The sequence below is a fragment of the Schistocerca americana genome, chromosome X, assembly GCF_021461395.2.
Source record: "Schistocerca americana isolate TAMUIC-IGC-003095 chromosome X, iqSchAmer2.1, whole genome shotgun sequence".
Classification (NCBI taxonomy): Eukaryota; Metazoa; Arthropoda; class Insecta; order Orthoptera; family Acrididae; genus Schistocerca; species Schistocerca americana.
In genome coordinates, this window is record NC_060130.1 from 734152779 (window position 1) to 734173374 (window position 20596).

At 37.9% G+C, this 20596-nt stretch overlaps 1 protein-coding gene across 1 annotated transcript in view; it reads right to left on the reverse strand.

The window, feature by feature from the left end:
* Positions 1-20248, reverse strand: part of LOC124555324 (endoribonuclease Dcr-1-like) — a 290534-nt gene extending 270286 nt beyond the window's left edge. Inside the window, exon 1 of the mRNA XM_047129202.1 lies at positions 20121-20248. The gene's annotated coding sequence lies outside the window, so the exon portion shown is untranslated. The remainder of the gene's footprint in view (positions 1-20120) is intronic.
* Between the last annotated feature and the right edge of the window lie 348 nt (positions 20249-20596).

Genomic DNA, 20596 nt, shown 5'->3' on the forward strand with positions numbered 1-20596 from the left:
ACAATGCCACTGTCTCCTCACTCAGCATAAAAAAGTGTGAATATTTTCACATACCCAAAATTTTTGGGGACATTTTTAAAGGTGCTGAGGAACATAGAATGAAGTTGCTGGTACCTCACATTTCAGTCAGAGTCTTTTAAACAGGAGCATATTCACGGTTTTTATGCTCTGATAGGGACATTTTTCCACTGGTTCCCTTTTTTTCCCTGCTACACCAGGACACATCACACACATGAAAAGAATGTGGTGAGTCAGCAAAATTTTGATAGTTTACTTGTGTGAAACTAAAATAAGGCAAAACTAATTTTACACCTCATACCACATTTTACGTACACAAAAATTTTGCATGTGCTTCAGAACAACATGGGGTTCCCAAAACCCTTACGATGATCTCAGACACACTTTGCAACACATTTCTCCATGCTAAATCATTTTGTGAACTACGTTTTCACCTCATGCCAGACTTTACGTGCATATTTTACACATACAAGTAGGTTAAATTTGAACCTATGTATCTTGGAAACTGATAAAGATATCAAGGCATAGTCCATATCAATTCAGGCAGGCTAGGAAAAACTCTTACCTTCATAGTCTCAGATGTCATTGAATTTAGCATATGTTAAAATGCAGGACCAAGTATGAACAGGTATTTTTTGTTTTCTCCAAAAAAATTTCTGCTCCAAGATACAGCCCTCCAAAGATGACGCTGATCATTTTGAAGATAAGAATTTTGTAAAAATCTTAAAATGCTGTATCTCTGGAACAGTTCTACATATTCTGTTTTAAGGATTGCAAAGAAATCCTCCATTTGGTCTTACTGTCAAAGTTCTTTTACTATAGCATTCTGAACTTTTTTTTATAATTTATGGATTCTTTTTTCAAGAATGCCAATCCATAAAATTTTGATTTTTTTTCTGCTGATTAGTACCATATAGTTCAGCATTCCCTGAAAAGGAGAGCTTCCACTTTTAGGTTCAACAGGATTTACAAACAATTGAAATTTTTACCATACATAAAACCTGCTTTATTACCACATTATCACATAACAGGCTCATAAAAATCAAAACCTAGCCTTATTTAACATAAGTTTAGTTTTGAAAGGTGAGTAAGAGACTCATTTTTTAAGCATTTTAAATGGTTTCAAAATGTATGTGAGAGGTCCAAAGACTTGAACGTTTCAATTTATATAACTTCTATGCACTCTGTTTTGTACTGAAATTAGCCAGTCAATGAACTAAAAATGTGTTCCACTGCTTCACTATCTTCCTTTGATATAGATTGATGCCTTCCTGTAGGACCAATAGGAACTGGAACACTTACAATCTTCAAAACATAGTAAACAGTAAGTGAGCACTGATGGTGTTGTTGCTGACCTTCAGCTGGAAACCTATATCCAGCAGCTGGTCCATGTGGTAGCATAAGTTCACTACAATTCTGCTTAACTCATAACTGGTGTCTATAATCTCTGCAATCCACCAGTCACAGCCATACACACATGCCACAAACATCCTCCTTCTCAGGTTGTGAATCTGAATATTATCCTGCTGTTTCTGAGGTGTTGGCCAAACAAACTAAATTTCTTCTTTCTTGCTCCTTAAAGTGCATGCAATATGAGTTTGCCCATCACTTTGCGGCCAAAAATGAATCTTCTGAATTCCTTTCACAGGAGTAGTTTGCTCGGACCATTCTTATTTTTTCTGCTCATGAAATTCTTTGATTTCCTCTTTGGAGAAAAGAATGAGGGCTGTGGATGTGTAAGATTTCACAACTCTCGTAAAATCCTCAGCATTCTGAATCACAGCTGTATTTGGTCTGGAAAGATTATGTTTTGTAGCATGGTGCTTCAGCAGGCCTCCTACACCATCACAAGGTCCCTTCCCATGACCAATAGCACTTTATACCCAGTCAGTTGGCGCAAGCGACTTACTCAATTCAAACAGTTGGTGACGATTTTTAAAGTGACTAGGAGCACCATCAGAAATAATGATGATCTTCTCTGCCCCCGTTTGCAGTTGAAGAATTTTGCGCATTGCTAGCAAAGCATGTGCTGAATCATTTCCTGTGTCATCACTTGTAACTCCAACACTTGTGGTCTTGCTTTGAAAATATGTCACTCCTGTAAAAATTGAAACCTGGTCATTACTCTAATTATAACCTTGTACTTCTTGTGGGAGAATTACAGACCAGTTCACAGGAAAATCATAGTGAAGCGCTAAACATAGTTCTTCAGCCTGTAAACACCTTTTCACTTCTGCAACATGTTGTTGGTGCAAATTCTTCAGATGCTGATGTGTTACTGCTTTCACTAACCATTTACCAAGTTCATCAATGAAACTGTCAAAGGCAACAGTTTTCTTAAATAGTTTATTTTCCTCCCATGTCGCATATGTAATTTCTGCAGAGTTATCTGCTACGTCTTCCAGGCCAAGTGTCTGTAAAGACAGTCCTCCCTTTCCACGGCAGTCACCGCATTCTTGAAACAAACAAGTGTCTTGCTTTACGCCACAGACTACTAATGACTTTACAGGCCCAACCAAGGTGTCATATGTCACGTGCTCCAGAAAGTTATTCAAAGTTACCACACAAAGTTCAAAATTCGTGTAGTACACACATAAACAGACATCTCTAGGTGTGTGTGGAACTACCCACGTAGGTCGTAGTGCATAAAATTTTTATCTTCCAATGTATGGAGTTGTATAGTTGCTCTTATAAATTGCAAAAGTTACTTTAATACTGTGAGTCGTGTACTTCTTCACTTTCACAACTTTTTGACCTTCAACTGTTACATTTATAGTGTCTTTTTTGTTAACACTCTGGCGAGAACAGTCCCATTTATCTTCCATATAAAATGACTGCACTCTTTGAACTTGAGCTGCTTCTACAGGATGACCATAACAGGGATCTGGTCTTCCAAAGACTCCTTTTACAGACCTCGCATTTCTTGATTTGTCTACCATGTACTCTGATACTGATGGAACATGGTTCAAAATTGTTTTCTTTGAAAATGTCTCTGGAATAATAGTTAAAACTTGCAGTGTTTCACTGTAGGATGCACAATCGTGCTTTGGTTCATGTTCTTCTGACACTGAAATTTCTACTTTGAAGAGTGAGGTCTGTTTTGCTGTATTGTATTCATTCATAGCTTTAGTAATTTCTCTGCACATTCTTGATGCACAGAGCTTAAGACTATACTTCACTGACCACAGTTTCTTAACAAGACTAACAACTACCTCTGTAGTTGATTCATTCAGGGTATTTAATTCTTCCTCTATTGATGCCAAATCTACACAATCTGCACCATGGGAGGCTTCATCTTGTTCAGATACTATTATTGTTGTTATTCTGTCAAAACATTTAGAATACAAAACGTCATCACTGGAAACATCTTCACTTTGAAATATAGTCTTCAAATGAGAACACTTATTCCCAACCTGAACGAAGTCTGTTTTTTCTTTGTTTTATATATCACCTTTTTATGGATATGCAAATAGTCAGCATACTTCACTTCACTCTCCTGTGGCCCCAGTCAGAAGACATTTCAAACAGGCCTTTTCACAAAACACACTGCAAATGTGACAACTGGCAAATTCCTCACAAAAACACAGAACTCACAGGATGGTCTCAAATTTCTTAGAAGCCTCTTCAGTAAACAAATTAGCACTGAACAACTACAATACAGAAACCTGCAATGAACAACCACGACAAAGAAAAGACAAGAAACTACAACCAAGTGTAAGAAATATCTGCAAGCATGAAAGTGAAAAGAAATAACTGCAACAAGGAAAGTGATAAGAAATAACTGCAACAAGGAAAGTGATTAGAAATAACTGCAACAAAGACAATAGAAATAAACACCGTAACAAAGAAATTAGTAAGTAACAACTTCAGTGAAGACATACATAACCCTTCAAAGTTAAAATATGATTTTTTAAAAATAAAACTTGTCCAACTTAAAAGAGGAAGCTCTCCTTTACACTTTAACTGCTCTGGACATGTTAACGCACATGCCTTTGTACCTGTCCCTGTGTGCTCTGAGCGTGTTTCTGTGCACCACTAGTCCTTCTACGTGGTACTCTGAATGTTTCTACGTATAGTCACGTTCAGAGTACCAGGTAGAAGGACTGGTGGTGCGTGTAAACACTTGCAGAACACACAGGAACAGGTACAAAGGCACGTGCGTTAACTTGTCCAGAGCAGTTAAAGGGTTAACATATGCTAAATTCAATAACATCCGAGACTATGAAGTACGCCCCCTGCCTGAATTGATACAGATTATGCATCAAGAAAATATTCAAGACTGTTTGAGATCAAAATCTTAGGAATATGTCATGAAAATATTAGCCATTTGCTGTGCATGGCCATTTTGGAATTAGCAACTTGATTTTGGTACCCAAAAGGCACATTTTCTGGCTTTCTCAGAAACTGCCCCTGAAGTAAGTGATGAACTACATGGTGTCTCCATTAACCCGTTAAATGCAGCAAAGATCACATGTAATACAAAAAGAACCATCTGATTTTTTCCATTTGCCTAAGCTGGAGGAAGTGTGTGATATACAAACTTTGAGTCCATACCGTAGAATAGTTACAGTAAGACAATCCTTCTGTAGTGAATACAAATGGTCCCTTGGCAAAGGGCTGTAATAGCAGTTGACCCTGCCTTTGTCACCAATAAAATCCAATGTATGAGTCCTAGACAAATTCCATACTTATGTGCGGTGTTTTGGAACACATTAGGCAGCGCATGCTGTCACATGCATACCTTTATGCATAGCACTGATCAAAAGCTTGTAATCAAGCATAATAGCAAATTCACTGCATGTTCTGGTCTGTCACAAAGGCCAGGTGATACGTTTGAACTCAACAATGAACACACTGCATGCATTTGGTAGGACTGCTGTTCACCTCACCAGTAGACACAAAAACATGGCTGACACAGGCTACAGTTCTAACCATCTGTATAGGGAGGATGATTGTGCAGTGTTCCCCATTTGTCTACAGAATGTGTAAAAAGACATATCTCAGGAAGAAATACAAGCCAGTGAGGTACATGAAGGGTTGTTCTGCATGTGTACCCTAGCAGAATAAGATGTATGTCATTTCTTAAAACTTCCAGTTGCTCCCAGCTGGCCTACCAGCTCTAGAGGCACTCATAAAAAACCTAATTTCCTATTTACAAAACATACTGGGGGATATAAACAGTAAGCTATCTGATGGATCTTTACTGTGTAGTTTAGAAGTAGTAAAACTGTTGAAAGGGCTTCTGCAAAATGCCCCACTCACCAGCTTCACACTACTGTGGTAAACAGGAGCAGGCACACTACTACAGTGAACAGGAATAGGCAAGGGTCGACACAGACAGCACCATAAATTTGTATGCTAGTAAAAATGTGGTATAACTGCGCAATTAACTCCCCATGTGGCGCAATTAAGAAACTGGAGATCATTAAGTTTTAGAATACAATTGGTTTTCAGTTGATATACGAGTTCAGCTGTATCAAGTATTTTCTGAATAAAAGATCCAAGATCCAGTTATGTTCAAACATTTCAAACGATTTGTTACCTAAGTAAAGCTCAGGTTGAGGATATAGATTCCTCAGCTCACAGAAATATGTACTGTAAGTTTTCAGACAAGAGAAATGAAAATTATGCATTAGTGCCCAATCGTGAGCCTTCCAAATGACTCCTTGGAGATGGCTTTCAGCAATACCCATAATTGATGAATTATTGTAGTGTAGGAAGTATCGGTCTACATACAGTGATGAGGTTGATGCCAGATCAATGTCTTTTCAAACAATGTGCACATGCTGCTTATTAGGCATAATGGTTTATACTTGTCCAGAAAACATACATCCTTTCCATGTTTTACTACAGGAATGTATATTTCATTTGCACTGCTATCGCATTTGAGTATTTAGTTACGAACTCTATCAGCAACTAAAGTATGTCTTGACACACTGTTAGTAAGATTTGAAACTCCCATTCGCTGAATGAGACATTTCACAACGCCAGGTAATCCAAACAGGATGACAGACTTCACTGTCCATTTCAGTGACAGGGATGAAGAGTGGTATATGCTGGAAGGAATATTAAGGCTTAACATGGCATAGCCAATGAGCTCAGTACAGACAAAAGAAATCTTCAGGCTGGGGAAGGAAATTGGCGGTGGGGGGTGGGGTGGCGAATCGGTTCTTCCGCAATGTGTATAATGGTTCCACTGACATTCTGTGCAATACTGACTTCAAGCAAGTCTTTGTCAGTACCATGGTTTCCATGGTTTTCAGTCCGAAGTCTGATTTGATGCAGCTCTCCACACTACCTAATACTGTGCAAACCTCTTCACCTTAAAATAACTACTGCAATCTACATCCATTTCCTTTCCTCTCATGTTCTTTGGCTCTTATTACTTTAGTCTGATTCCTGTATAAGTTGCAGATAACTTTTCATTCCCTATATTTCATCCCTCCTACCTTCACAGTTTCAAAGAGTGTATTCCAGAAAACACTGCCAAAAGCTCTCTCTAAATCTAAAAATGATATAAACATAGATTTGCCTTTCTTTGTCCAGTTTTCTAAGATAATTCATAAGGTTAGTATTGCCGCACATGCTCTTACACTGGAATTACTACAGTCTTCTTGAAGTATGAGGGTATTTCACTTGTCTCATTTTTCTTGCACACTGAGTGAAACGATTTTGTCATGGTACGTCCTCCCAAGTATATAAATAATTTCGAGGGAATGTTGTCTATTCCAGAGGCCTTGCTTTGACTTGGTTCTCTCAGAGGTCTGTCAGATTCTTCTCATAATAGCATAGTTCCCACATTTTCATCTACTTCTTTTTCCCTTTACATAATATTGCCTTCAAGTTCAGTTCAATTGCACAGCCCTCCTACTTATTTCTTTCATCTTTCTGACTTCCATTCTTTGCTTAACAATGGCTTGCCATCCAAGCTCTTGATATGCAGCTGCTTCTCTTTTCTCTGAAAGTCTCTTTAATTTTCTATAATTTTACATGTATCAGTCATTCCAGATTAGCCATTTTGCACTTTGTTAGTTTCATTGTTTAGACATCTATATTGCCTTTCATCTGTTTCATTTACTGCATTTTTATATTTTCTTCTTTTGGCAATTAAACTCAATATATAATGTGGTATCTAAGGATATTTACTAGGCCATAACTTTTTACCTATCTGATCCTTTGCTACCTTCATTTTATCGTCTGTCACAGCTACCCATTCATCATCTGTTGTATTCCTTTCTCCTTTTCAGTCAATCATACTTAATGCTAACCCTGAAACTCTCAATAAACTCTGGTTCTTTCAATTTATCCAGGTCCCATCTCCTTAATTTCATTTTTGGCTATGGTGTGAGCGTAACAGTCATACCAGTCTGAGCATGACCTCACTTTTTGTTCTTTGGTCTGGTGATGCTACGCAATTCATCATCTCTTACTCACTGACAATTTAGCGAGAGTCTTAGCGGAAGAAACTAACTGTTATGCACATCAGATCAGTTCTGCTTCAGAGCAGTAGTGACCAATAACAAGTGAAGAAATTCATGTTTTTCTGTCACTTGAAATGTTGCAAACTGTGCTGAATTCTACGAAACAGCACTTACACTGCTGTCACACAACAAAATAAATTCTAACCCCTTCTTCACAAAAAGAAAAGTAAATGAAATAAAAACAATAACCTGCAGTTTTCGAAAAACAAATTATGGTCGGAGACCACACATTCCTCTAAGAACGTCTTATCGCTTAAAATCTGGTTTCAAAATCTCTGTATTAACAGTATATAATCAGTCTGAATCCTCCCAGTGTCTCCAGGTCTCCTCTACATATATAACAATTTTACATGATTCTTAAACCAGATGCTGGTGATGAATAAATTATGCTCTGTTCAAAATTTTACAAGGCAGATTCCTCTTTTATTCCTTTCCCACAGTTCATGTTCTCCAACCATTTTTCCTTTAATCCCTTTTAGCTCATCATATGACCACCCATTCTTTCAATATTTTCATCAACTGCAGAACTAGTCGGCATTTCAACTTGTACTACTGTGGTGTATGTTGGCTTTGTGTCTATCTTGGCTATGCTAATGAAGCTTACCCACATTCATGATTTCTTATTCATTATTAGACCTACTCCTGCATTCCCTACTTCATTTTGTGTTGTTTATCCTGTACTCAACTGACTAAAGTAGTCCTGCTCTTCCTGTCATCACATCACTATAACATCAACCTATCCATTTTCCTGTTTAAATCCTCACACTATGTACACAATTCAGTAATCTAACATTCCACACTGCAACCTGTAGAATGCTAGTTATGTTTTTCCTGGTGACATCATCCTCCCAAGTAGTCCTCACCCAGAAATTCAAACTGGGGACTATCTTACCTCCGAAATATTTCACCTAAGAAGACATAAATAATCACTCAACAATACAGTAGGTTGCACGGCATTGGGAAAAATAACATCTGTAGTTTCCCCCATTCACAGTACCAGCACAAGGCCATGTCGGTCAACTCTCCAAACTGTTGCCCCTGCAAGTACTGAAGAGGCTCCTGTCCCTCTTTAGGAGCAATAGGTTAGTCTGGCCTCTCCACTGCAGTTGCATCTAAGGTATAGCTATGTGTATCACTGAGGCATGAAGCCTCCTCCCCCCCCCCCCCCCCCCCCACCACCACCACTGAGGTCCATGGTTTAACTTGTGAAATAATAGAGGGTTCTACATCATCATCAAATTTTGCACCCTTCCCAGAACACATTATAGTGTATATTACATATATACTTCTGATTTCACATAAGATAAAATACCTGATGCCAAATCATGATATTTTAGTGATATTGATTTGTACCCTGCCAAGACTGCCTTTACATATTTACTGAGATTTAGATAAATTTTAATAACTCTTTCAGGATAGTAATATTTCAAATATTTCTTCTGCAGCTTACAAAGTACGGCCCACTCTTTATTCACTTTAGAACTGGGACAGTAATTTGGATCAAATGTTTTCTTCTTCTAAAACTGTAAGATACTTTTAGCTGCCTCAGTCTATCGAAGGGCATGGTTTTATTTCACTTACTTTTCTTTCTCTGAAGAAGGGGGTAACAATTTATTTTGTTATGTGATCAGCAGTATAACTGCTGTTCAGTAGACTTCACTACAGTTTGCAACATTACAAATGATAGAAAAACATGTATTTCTTCACTTGTTATTGGTCACTACTGCTCTAAATCAGGACTGGCTGATGTGCATAACTGTTAGTTTCTTCTGCTAAGATACTCATTAATCTGTCAATAAGAGAGAGATGATAAATTGTGCAGCATCACCAAACCAGAGAACAAAAAGTGTGGTCATACTCAGATCGGTATAAATATGTCAAACTCTCACCATGCCAAAAATGTGATAAATACAACGATTTTTTGGAGATGGAGCTGAAACCTTTGAAAGAAGACATGATTCAGTAACTTTGTGACTATGAAATGCACAAAATCATTATTACTATACTGTGTCTTCAGGAAATAACAGTGGAAGATCAGCTGGGCAGTCGATTTGGTTAACTGCTCCTGGTTGTCACTGGTACTGCTGTAGGTCGTGACAACCAGCTCAGAGCCCAACAACAACAACAAAAACAAAAAATGGAGGGGGCAGTCATTTGACAAGAGCATAGCTAGTTAGCAGATTTTAAAGATCTGAAAGAAGTACAGTAGGATCAGAGTCATCATAGATCAGACTTACTGGAACATATGCTGAAGTACATATCATTTACGTTACTTGTCAATTTGTAAATATTTTTCACTCTACATTGATTCTTGGTAATAAGTATTAGCTGACAATGTACTAACTTATGGAGAATGCATAAACAGCAGCAGAAGACATCCCACTCTACTATACTAGAAGCAAATAATTATTTAAATAAAAATAAATTTTAATGTAACACATTTTTAAATCTGACTAAAAATTATAAACTAACTAGATAACCCCCTGGCTTTGCATAGATAGCCCTAAATATCTGCATCCAGGCAACTTGTCTGGTGTAGGGATAAATTTCTTTACAGGGCACTGTATAGAGTTAAGCAAAAAATTCTGAGAACAATGTTAGGTAACTGAATATCATCAGTTTCATATAACTCAAAACAGTGTATGCCAGGAAACTTCTTAGGAGACATAAATATTATCCATTCCATAAGTATTTGGTGTTTGGAGTGACATCTCGTAGCAACGATAGGACAATGAATGATGTGATTAATATGTTTACAACCAATGTAAATAGTACTTGCTTCAGCAGTATATACACTAAAAACCAATGTAAATATTCTACGTGAATCATGAGAGTATGTGTGTGTGATTGCATATGTACTGAATTTGTAGCATATCATGTATCAGAAGCTGGCTGAGTGCATTATTTCTGTTGGTCATAAATAAAAGAAAATACAACCGAACAAAACATGTTTGTTCTAAATGTGTAGCCCATGATGGCAACCCTCTTGAAAATCTTAGTACACATTGATTTGTTGTTCTGATTCATTGTTTCAGTTCTTTGCAGTTGGCCTTTCCACACTGACATGCAAATAATTGTGACTGCATCCAGGTTTCATTCAACGGAAGCAGAAAGTAGGGGTCACCAACTTCACTGCTGAAAAAATATATGTAATGTTAACAAATCAAATGTGCTTCCCTTGGTAAAGTAGGTTTTTGAGAAATGTTTTATGCCTTACACAAAAAGCAAAAACCACTGATTTTGGATTCACATGATATTTTGCTATGTAATTTCTCTCAAACGATTGTGCACAAAACTTTAAAGTTAAGTAACTCACTGCCCTGTATTCAAAGAATGTGCAGTCAATTATGTGTGTGAACTGTGATTGCAAATGTGAGGGAAGCAGAAACTGACAGTCTGAAATTATCGTCGTCTTTTTAAATGCATCCCCAAACCATTTAGATATGTATTTCGAAATTTTCAGTAGTCATCTGCTAGGAGTTTCTGAAAGCCATTCCATATTCCCATTTTTAATGTTTCAAGAAGATCATGCCCATGTCTGTTTCCTTCTTTAAGCAGCTCACGAATCCACCAACATTTATGAACAGTGCTGCTACTGTTTGGCTGGTGCACTTTAGATTACACTGTGCCACAAGCGAAATGCAGATTAATTTCAAAATGTCCATACAAATAATGTCTGCATATGATACATCGTGCCTACACTGACCGCGCCACACCCATTGTGTTCCTCCTGTTGTTGATAAATCAAAAGAAGATAGAGCATTTATGCACACTCAGTTTGGTCACAGTTGCATTGTACAGCACAGAGCTGTACATCCAAGGAGTTCCGCCATTCACTGCTAGTTGGTAATGGCATTGTTTGCACGGCAGTGATTGGCAAATTCATCACTGATCAGCCAATTTGCTGGAAATATTTACAAATTAAAGATACATGAACCTTCCTCACAAATCAGTTTACCCATTAGCAACAATTGTATCGAAACCTCTACAATAGTTCCTAAGATCAGCCCGAATATACAGAAAGAAGTGAGCAGGGTATTTGAATTTGTATACAGAAGAAGAAGAAGAAGAAGAAGAAGAAGAAGAAGAGGAGGAGGAGGAGGAGGGAGGAGATTTCTCCTAGCTCCTGAAACTTTGTGTTTGTGAATTTTTAATAGCTATGGCAATACTTACTAGATTTAGAATGAAAAACACGGGGCGCATACAATAGATATTAGTTAGGAAGTTAACTATTCATGAATTAATTGCGTATTGCATGTGTCCTACTTTCTCATTACATCAACTACTGTCGCAGCTATTAAAACTTTACATGCACAAATTTTCAGGATTATCTGGATGGGGTTAGCAGAAATTATTTTATGCTTTTTAGCCCTATTTAAAAACTTGTTATATTAAAAATTTGTTTTTAAATGATTATTTTCTGCTTTTCAGTCTCGTATGTGTGAAATTTCTTGATGGATTTTAAACATGTTGATGAAATATATTTCTTTATTTGAGTAATTATTTATACTAATATAGACACACACACACACACACACACACACACACACACACACACACACACACACACCAGCATTTTTAACCAGGCTTCACCTGTGTACAGGTTGTCATGTATATTGCACACATCTCTCCCTTCCTCCCCATATCTCTGTGTACAGGTTGTCATGTATATTGCACACATCTCTTCCTCCCCATATCTCTGTCCATCTCTTCGTCCCTCTCTCACTGCACACCGATGCCCATCCGCTCACATACTGCCTGGAACTCCTGCCAATACTACCCGCACAACATGCTGGTTCTGCAGGACAGTCGAGATGCCAGATGTTGTCAAACTTTTTCACCCCCACCCCTACCAAACACACCAACAAGAAAGTGAGTTAATATTGCATTGTCATCCAGTTCTGAGCTATGTTTGAAATTTCAAGTCTCTAACTCACCAGGAAGTTATGTTTCATATCTTATGCAAAATTTGCAACAGACAGACAGACAGACAGACAGACAAACAGACATGAAAGTATCCTCATAGATATATGTTAAAAACAGTAATGTTTCAGCTGAGAACAACAAATTTGATACCTGCAACTTGTTAAAGAGTTATAACAACACACTATTCACTATTTTATGAGGCCACAGTGATTATTTGTCAAAGTGGTAACAGATTAAACAACAACTTTAGCATTTCAAAAAGTATCTAAAGTTAATTAGATTTGTGGGATTTGAGGAACTGATGCTGCATTGAGTCAATGACGGCTAGCTGTTTAAAATTCCCTTCTCCCCTATTCAACTGGCGCAACTCCAAGGCTCCATTGACATGTCACATAGATTCTGACTTAGGAAAAATCGCTCCATGACCAGAACTACATTTTACTCTTCCAATGCTGCAAAGTGCTGCATGAAATAAAAATACTGACGGTATTTTTGACTACAGGTGTGACATCAAGATATGTTACTCCAAAACAAATAAAATGATGATATAATGGAATACCTACTGTTACCTAACATTACACACTTACACTTTTAGGGCAAGGTAATTAATTTAGTTGACCATTTTCACAGGAAAAAAATTAATACAAAATAGTTTAAGATAATAATTTGCTATCACTTGCACCAGCATGAGTTAACAGTAAACAAAAACAAAGGATTCCTCACTATGTAACTTTATCCGTAACACATCTGACACAACACACTCCATAAAACAGCTGAAAACAAAGGCTGTCTGGTTGCAAGCTTGTAATTAAGCTTTTCTGGACCTCAAGTCAACCCTCAAACTGGCACCATGTTTATCATCATGTACACCTGAAATGATGTTAATTGCACTCATATATACTACGGATCCTGGCACTGATTTAACAAAAAGACAATATGGTAATCAAGCAATCAGCATCCTATATCCTACATCAAGAGGATGGTCACCATTGAGCAACAAAACTACTCTCACATTTACAAGTATGTACATCATGATGACAATTTACATGTTTAAAAATTTCTACATTTATTGATTTGCTGCAAAGTTCAGTTTGGTCACCGATCACACACTCCTTATAGTGTTTTTTGGACCCAAGGATATATTATAAGGAAGAAATGCTTAATGACTGGAGTTAGTTTGCAACAGGTTCAGGGGGTATGCTTGAATTCCCGTATTATGGATAAAGTGGCATAGTAATGAATACTTTCTCATTTTATCCCATATTAACTAACTCTGGTGCAAGTGACAGCAAATTATTATGCTGAATTATTTCATGTTTGCCAATTATTTTCTGCAGTACATGTGATCAACCATGTGCCCGAGCATCCATCACTATAAAGTAGTACACCAGCTGAAAATTCAACACACAAATGCCAATGCACTTTCTAGGCTCCAACTACTGACTCACCAGAAGTGTTCTACTTCCGCCTGGATAAGGAGAGAGCCAAGTCAGTCCAAGTTTTCAGTATAATGCAGTACATTTCATTACGCACTCTTATAAGTGTGAATCAGCATTTCCAGCATGGTTAGCTTGAACGGTTCACTGACCCACCTTATGCCATTACTGCTCCCAGGACCACTGTCTCACAAGTCATTTTATTGCTGTGCACAAAGGGCAAAGAGCAGCAAATGGTGATTCCACTCCCGTCATGTTCTCAAATGAACCACTGGGGGGAGTTTATTTACTTGTCTTACCGGTCAGCCACAACAGTATAACATCGCATTGAAAGGCGACCTGCTCCTGCCAAGACTCAGCAAGGAAATGAGCCAAAATATTATGACCATCTGCTTAATAGCTTGTTGGTCCCTCTTTGGAATGAAATACATCACTGATTCTGCATACCAGGGATCCAACAGTTTGCTGGTAGGTATGAGGAGGTGCAGGGCATTAGATGTCTATGCACAGGTCATGTAATTCATGTAAATAATGGGCTGCTGCTTTGCATATGCAGTGATGACATCCGGTGGAGACCCATATGGGTTCAGTAAGATTTACATCAAGCGAATTCGGTCACCATGACATCAACATGAGCTCACTATAATGCTCCTAAAACCACTGTAGCACCATTCTGGTTCCAAGACATGGACAATTATATTGCCAAAAGATGACATCACCGTCAGGGAAGACATCAAGCATGAAGGGATGCACGTGGTTTGCAGCTGTCAGTGTGTCTTCAATTACTACCAAAGGCCCCATGCAAGTGCAGCAGCATGTCTCCCATAGCATAATACTATTCCCACAAACCTGCACCCGCGGCGAGCTGCACATTTGAAGCCACTGTTCACCTTGATGACAGCCTTTGTGGAGACGACCATCACCTAGTGCAGCAAAAATGTGATTCACCCGTAGAGCTGACTTGTTTCCAATGATCCACAACTGAATCCTGATGGTCCCATGCCCACTGCGATCTTAACTGATGACGTCGTTGGGTCAACATGTGAAAACGTTTGGGTGGCACGCTACAGAGCTCCATGTTCGACAATGTATGACACAGTATGCTGCGAAAGACTTATGTGCACCAACATTGTGCCCTGTCATCAGAGATGCCACAGATCACCCTCTATCTTACTTTACAGAGCAAACAAGTCTCCTAACCCCAAGTTCTGTGAAGAGTTGTGGATATCCAACCATTCAGCACCTAGTGGTAGTTTCACTGTCCTTCTACCTCTTTCCACAGATGCTCACAATAGTAGCATGTGATCATTCGACCAGCTTCACCAGTTTCAAGATACTCATTCATAGGCTCTTCAGAATAATAATAATAATAATAATAATAATCTGCCCTTTGTCAAAGTCGCTTATCTCAACGGATTTCCCCATTTGCAACCTATATCTTCGCTAGGGTGATTCCCTGTTCATGTCTGCTCCACTTACATACTTTTGCTATCGCTTCATGTGCCCGCAATGCCACCAGACGGTATCCAATATCACAGTGGGCAGTGGTCAAAATGTTTTGGCTTATCAGTGCATGTGTTGTACCCATGGCCCATTTCAACTGAACCTTGACAGGGCCATTTGCTCAATTCATGTGGCTAACAGTCATTAATGTGTTTCTTAGATTTCCTTTTGGGATGCTAATGAACAGCAACATCACTAAATCTAAAGTAATAACTCTGTCGAAAGCATGGTTTCTGATAATTGTTTTCAATTTACAGCTCAAACTTCAGAAATTATCAATGCCCAAAATAGTATTATCCATTTTCTAACATTCCCATATCACTCTCAATTGTACACAGCTAACACATACATTTAAGGGAAATACATGAAAGAAATGAACCAAAGATCCACAGAAGAGGCTTTAACCATCTCCCTTTGCACCTACAGGTCTATTCCAATCGGCAGAAAGATACTAGCAAAGCTGGTGCATGGATGAAAGCCCTGCACCTTCCAGCATGTACTGCAGCCATTATCACAAGCAGCAATGCAGAACTTATTTTGGAATCATTTTTCCCAAACTGGACACTTACAGCCAGTGACACAGTTGGCTGCAGGCCACAGACACAGGAATGCACAGGCACTGTCTAAAATCAGCTAGGCTATAGCAGCTCTCAGTTTCCATAACCATTTCTGCCATGCATGTTTTACCAAAGATTATTGGTCACAGCTACAACTTCCTGGCAACTGAATTCAGCAGCATGCCAGTCCTGGGATGGAGGTCAACATACCCTCCACCAACTACTCTGTGCAGAGGATAACCACAAAATGGAGTTGTAACTGCTTGGAGCACTCTACCAGGCTCCTACCCACATAAGCTATCACAAATTGGGCCATTTCAACCCATATGTGTCCAACATATCCAGTTTGGGGAGACAGGATGAATGCCATATTACCCAAATACAGTGCAGGCATGTTTATCAATGGTTATCCCAATGGAGTCATTTCTCTTGCCTTCAATCAGTCCAGATGTACACTTCTCATTCACCATTTGGACCACCTTGTTAAGAGATGTTGACAATTCAACTTTGGACCTCTGAGTGAGCCATAGGTCAGAAAATTCTAACTAAATTTTTTCATTCTCTTTTATGTTACAAGAAACAGTGTTTATATAAACACAGTAAGGGGTACGTTGTTAACCTACAACATTCTAAAAGTTAATCATGTCTGTTAAACAGTAATTAGGTTGACAATCTGCTACATCTCAGTGCAGTAATATTATTTCAATTCATATTTAGAACTAGAAATTGTTTCCATATACCCTGTATCCAATCCAATTCCCTCATTATGCACAATAAACAGAAGCTTCAGATATGCCAGCATGGAGCAATAAATCATAAGACACAGAATTGCAGCTTAACATGACAGACATACAGAACACACCATTCTCTGTCTCCTCCTAACACTTATTTGTTTAGGAACCTGAGGATGTTGTGTGATATGAGGTTTCTTAAAATGATAGGCTCAGAACCTACACAGATTTTTAACACTTATATACTGGTAATGCAGTTAGGGATAATATATGAAGAGAATATTTAAAATCAGCGTACAAAACTATATTTTCTCATACTCCTCCCCCCCCCCCCCCCTTTTCATTACTAGTTGCCACTAATGGCTTGCTGTGAGAAGACTGCAACAGAAGTAGAAAAATAAATTGTCATCCACAAAGAAGTAGTGGACTTTATATCATTTATTGCTGTAGCAAAGACATTTATACTTTAGAAAATAGAACTTACAACGACACTACTACCATCTTCATACCAGCTGGACAGAATATTCTCAACTAGAAATGTGATCTTTGAAGACAAAGGGCCCAATGAATATCAGAGTGCCTCATTTGTATAGCTTAGAAAGGATACTCTGCTGTCAAGTAACATCACAAACTTCCAGATGATCAAAAGATATACTTGTAGGAGAGCCCACACAGGAAAGCCTTCTGCAGGCACATTAGTAAAAGAGATGTGATATCACCTGAAATCACACCCAATGCATCAAAATAGCATCTTTAATCTAAAATATAGACCAGATAGCGGTTGAAAATTCACTTTCTTGCTCACACGGCCAATGAGTTTGGAGTATGTGAGTGGTAACCATGGGATCCCAAGCTGAGTGTGACACTGCTTCCCCTTGTATCAGACTCCAATACCCTATCCTATCACCCTCCCTTGGCCAACTCCCACTTTTTTTTAACCCAAGTGATATTAGGGTTCAAGGCTTGAGGGTGTTGATCAGCTTCTAGTCTTCTACACAATTTCATAACATCAGCCATGTGTAACCAACAATCAGCTTTCTGCATAACATTATGAATTATAATTTGAGCATTTATCCTCACCCAAGGGTGACACCTTACACAGCCAACCACTGAAGATCTTTTGAAGATGAAGGCAGCCTTTCAACTTTGGTTGGCTGCCATTCAGAAGATTATGGTGGATTGAATTGGCCCAGTCACAGCCCACGTAATTGTTTCCAGAAACAATTTTCACAGTGCAGCAAAATGAGTGTTGCTTTGAAACTTCAGGGCAGATTAAAATTGTATGATGGACTGGGATTCAAACCTAGAATGAAAATTCATTCTGGATACATATACTATCTAGAGATGATAACTAGTGCATAAGTGGGGCAACCAAAATTGTCAAAGATTGACAGAAATCACAATATATTCTCAAAACCAACATGCTTTAAAAGGAAACCCCACAAATTAAAAACCTGGAAACGTTCTGACTTCAGAAAGAGTGGATGTTAGCTGCACCACATATGCATAGATAAATTCCACCACTGGATTACACATTTGAGCATTCTTTAGAAAACTTTTAGCAGATATCTACAAAAATATGAACTCTCAAGATTAATGCGGAGAGATAAAGCAGGGAAGTTCATCAATAGTAATCAAGAAACAAAGAGGTTCTCACAGATGCCTTCAACAAACTTTTAAACTATTATGAACCTTTACCCCTACATTATTTATCCTTATATAACTGTATTCAAGAGAAATTAAAGTTCACCTTAACTTTGTATATGACTGAGAAATTACACTAGGCCTAAGTGAAAATACTTGATGTAAAAACTGAACAAGTTAGGGCTCACCTGACTGATAACGGCAAGAAGATCAAAATGAGGTAAGAGATAAGTTATAAAAGAAACTATGAGATGAGAGAAGACTGAGGAGCTGACCTCATGGAAGCTGAGAAAACACAAAGAAAACTTGCAAAAGCATGATAAGTATGTAGCTGAGGTCTGTAATGCATGGAGAAGTCAAGAGAAAGTATTTAGCCAACAGGTCAAGTCAACTGCCTGATGAGGATGATTAAGTGAATTAATAACTGACTACAAGAAGTAATCTCAAGGTCAGAAGGCGTAGTATTTTAAGGAGGCCACTACAGCACATACAAACCATCCCTTGAATTACATTTTTGTATAGTAAGATACATAAAAATAACCTAGAATGAAAGAAGTTGCTTCAAGGTAAAACCCACACTATTTCGTCTTACAGCATTGTCATGGGATAGGCATAATACATACTTCCACATTTTAAATTATTAATCTACAACTTTAGTTCCAGTTAAAATAGAACAGACAGAAATTTCAACTTCTGCCCAACAAAGGTTAAGTAAAGTCAGTGACAATTACTTTTGAATAATTCAATATGGCTCAAAAGTGCCCAGCTATAACTTTAAATGAGGAAGAAAGTACAATGAATAAAAAGATAAACAGTGGGGATTTGTTTCAATTCACAGAATTTTGGTAGATGTTATCCTATTTAACTGAATTCATGACTTGTAAATGTATTTAACCAATAATGTCAGCACACTTGTGATCCCAAAAAAAACATCCCAGACCCAGAATACAAAATGATAAGCACAGATACTTAAAATAAGTAAATAATAATCTGGTTTATGATGGACTGAAGAGTGACCAGCATTTCTTTAAACATTAAATTAAATGATAGGCAACTTCTTAAACAAGTCCCTATAAAGTGGATGGGGCTTTAGGAAATTAATATTTGACCATATTAGATGATTACACTTAACATGAGATACTTCTTACACTGCATTTCCACAAAACCTGTCAATTTATTTCTGTAACTATATCTTACAAATAGTATTGTACGGCAATTATGGCAAAATTCAACTTTTAATTCTGTCATTTGAATTAAAGTCTTCACATTTTATTAACATCAAATCATTCACATTTACTGTCTGAATGGATGTCGTCCTCTACAAAATTGGAACCTCTCAGTTTTTGTCTAGTGTTAACGTCGCGTTAGGGTACCCTCAAAAAAATCACAAAGTTAATTTGTTTCACAAATTATAAGGTATGTTTTGTTATGACATACGGCCCAACTCAATGGTGTGTCTACTGTTGTTGCTGCTATTGTTCATGACAGTGTCCTTACTCTTACTTATAATTACGTTCCATATCTGCAAAAAACATTCGTGGTGACCGTCTTACACGCGCCGTAGATATTATTTTTGTATTTTGCCACATCCAACGGTTTGCGTAACTACATACACTGGCATGAGTTGTATGAGTCAACATTCACACGTAATGTACACGAAGTACGCGCAGCTTACACGATGGATAAGAATAGCTTCAAACAGAATGTACATCTCAGTTACATATGCAATGCTACTTGTGTACTTTTTCATACAGAAATCTAAACTTCAGCGTTGAGAGAACGCCGTTTCCCGTAACCAACACCTTTGTTTGAGTGAAAACTTACCTTTATAAATTAAGAATTGGGGTGCATTTACATTTGAACAGAAGCCGCTACAGCCGAATGCGTAAATCACAACGTTAATAAGATCATAGTTCACTTAAAAACTAATTGCACGACAACAACCACAACCGATACGACTAGAAACAGCAGACGTAAACACTTAAAATTTGTACGCGCCATTAGTTTGACTAGCGCTTCTAGCGGGAAAGATAGAAACTTATACAAGAGCGCCGCTTTCGAATAAGTTGCAAGTTTTCCGCAAGATAATTCTGCCAGGTTTCTTTAAACTGTGTGTTTTAATCATTATCATTCCATGTATGCAACGATTCGTATTTCTTCTATTTTTGTTACTCTGTCCTTGTTATTAAACTTCTACTTTCAGTGTTTACAAATGCACAGTAGCATTTAAACCTGAAACCACGACAATCCGAAGCAAACAGCGACGATGGAGAATCAAAGCCATCAAATTTTATAATAAG